The sequence below is a fragment of the Armigeres subalbatus genome, chromosome 2, assembly GCF_024139115.2.
Source record: "Armigeres subalbatus isolate Guangzhou_Male chromosome 2, GZ_Asu_2, whole genome shotgun sequence".
NCBI lineage: Eukaryota > Metazoa > Arthropoda > Insecta > Diptera > Culicidae > Armigeres > Armigeres subalbatus.
This window is the reverse complement of record NC_085140.1, coordinates 133,566,649-133,568,815: the sequence shown is the minus strand read 5'-3', so window position 1 is coordinate 133,568,815 and position 2,167 is coordinate 133,566,649. Positions and strand designations below refer to the sequence as shown.

Here is a 2,167-nt window from a genome sequence, read left to right as displayed (position 1 = left end):
TTATTCCACATCTAAAGAGTTTCAAAAAAATCGAGATCTTTATGCATTAAGTAATCATGGAAATGATTGAAAACTTTCAGAAATATACTCATATCGAATTACATTTATAGATAATTCGAAGAAGATTCTTGAATCTTAGATTACACACTTATCCACATTTAGTAACTGTAACCGTTGGTCCCAATTTTGTAGCTTGTTGGCTCCTCCACAAGCATCCCCATGTCTCGTCCCCCACGCCAGTAAGAACCAAACGCCCAGTCCGTCCCTAATGAAAGTAGTAGGACAGCCTTACTGGTGGCGATCCCAGCTGTCCGAAATAAAAAGATTCGGCATTATCGTGAAAGGCATAGTCCTTGTTTCATTCATCCCCACCCACACTGTACTTTCTGCGGTTTGAGTCTGGACAACCACCCGTAACGGTGTTGACCTAATCAATACTTCCTGCGCGGAAGTGCTGCCAACATTTACGAAGATTTGAAAAATCAGTTTTTCGTAAGAGGCATAGAAGAGAAAACGAAATAAGACCAAAAGAAAGATTAAAAAAAACTCAGGTAAATAGACCGTCGAGAGGGAGTCGTGGTTTCTTTTCTGTCGAACTACGAAGGCAGTTGTAGTGCGCGCCGCTGTGATCATTAAAAACTTTGTTAAAAGGATAAAACTTAAGAAAACTTGCATGCATATGAAGTGAATTAGTGCTAAACAAAAAAACAGATGCTAAAAAGTTCCTGTGAGAGACTTAAAAGCTAATAGTACGGTTAGTTACAAGTGATAGTACGGTGTAATTCTAAAGCTAATTGTAAAAATTGTATCTTTTGTTACTAGTGAAAAAGATAATAGCATCTCTTTAGAAGCCAGCTCACCTTCAATAGGTGTTAATTTGTATAGAAGAAAAGGTAAATCATATTGTACAATGTGCTTAATTGATATGGGAGAGTGGTGTTAAATGCGCTAGAGAGAGTGATAATATGGTGTGCTAATTGCTACGGGGCAGGCCCGATTCTGCTTCCGGGCCTTTTCTTTTCTTTTTGTGCCCACGGGTGTGACCCCGGAGGACATTCTATTCCGCAGTGCCATCCAGAAACTAGTTCGCGATCCCAAAACTGGAAGAAACTAGTTGGCGTGGCTTGTGTCAGTTTTCGGTGAGGCAAAGTACATCAGGGAACGGAATCAATCACCGTCCGAGCCGCCATCGCGCCCCCTGGGAACGCTATCCTGTGCAAGTCGCCATTGCGCTTGGCTGGTCGCCGGCAATCATCTTCCGACCGACATCGATTGGCCGCAGCCAACTGAAACCGCCATCTCGCTTGCCTGGTCGCCGGCAAGCATCTTCCAGCCGACATCGATTGGCCGCAGCCACCTGAAACCGCCATCTCGCATGCCTGGTCGCCAGCGATCATCTTTCGACTGACATCGATTGGCCACAGCCATCAGAAACCGCCATCTTGCCTGCCTGGTCGCCGGAAATCAGCTTTCGACCGACGACGAATAACTCTCGACCTTCAGCAATCGCCATCGCTCCATTTGGGACACAGGCCTACAGAACGAGTGGCGAATACGGTCCCCCCCCCAGCACGCGGGTATCCAACTGTAAACCGTCTGGCCATCTCTAGAACCCGCCGCCGGTGCTCACCACGTCGCACACTCTCCACCGCCCAGCCATCTACGAACTTCCAAGACGATCCGAAGCAATCAGGCTCACGAAATCCTCGCATACCGCTGGAGGTCATCCATCGCCACCGACCCAATGGTAGCCCACGAGACCATCGCTGCCTGACAACACCCGTAAAAGCGTAAGTACACCATTTCTCTCTCTCCATATAATATGCCCAAGGGGCGAATAAAATCATAATGTTAAGACAAAGTATTGAGTCAGGTGATTTATGAGCAGCACTCCTTCATTGCATATGCATGGTATTGTTCCGTTCCGTACCTGAATGGTATTCAAGCCTTGGTCTTAGTAGTTCACCTGGATAAGACTCCGTTACCTCGATATTGGTCCACCTTGGTCGATAGAACCGGGTGGCTGACACTTCTCCGCAAGTTTTTCAACTTTTATTGCTCCTACTTAAGGTAAGTGAAGAGTGGGGCAATGGGTAAAATGGTGCTATACAATTAAACGACCCAGTGTTCGACAATTTCCCACACTCAATGCCTTCTGAGCAGCCGA

The 2,167-nt window shown here is 46.3% G+C and overlaps 1 long non-coding RNA gene across 1 annotated transcript; it reads left to right on the top strand.

Annotated features, from left to right (window-relative positions):
* Nucleotides 1-521: 521 nt before the first annotated feature.
* On the top strand, nucleotides 522-1,751 carry LOC134215140 (uncharacterized). Its single transcript, XR_009980044.1, has 3 exons — nucleotides 522-754; nucleotides 823-893; nucleotides 992-1,751. It is a non-coding gene; the product is annotated as an uncharacterized LOC134215140 (long non-coding RNA).
* The last annotated feature ends 416 nt before the right edge of the window (nucleotides 1,752-2,167 follow it).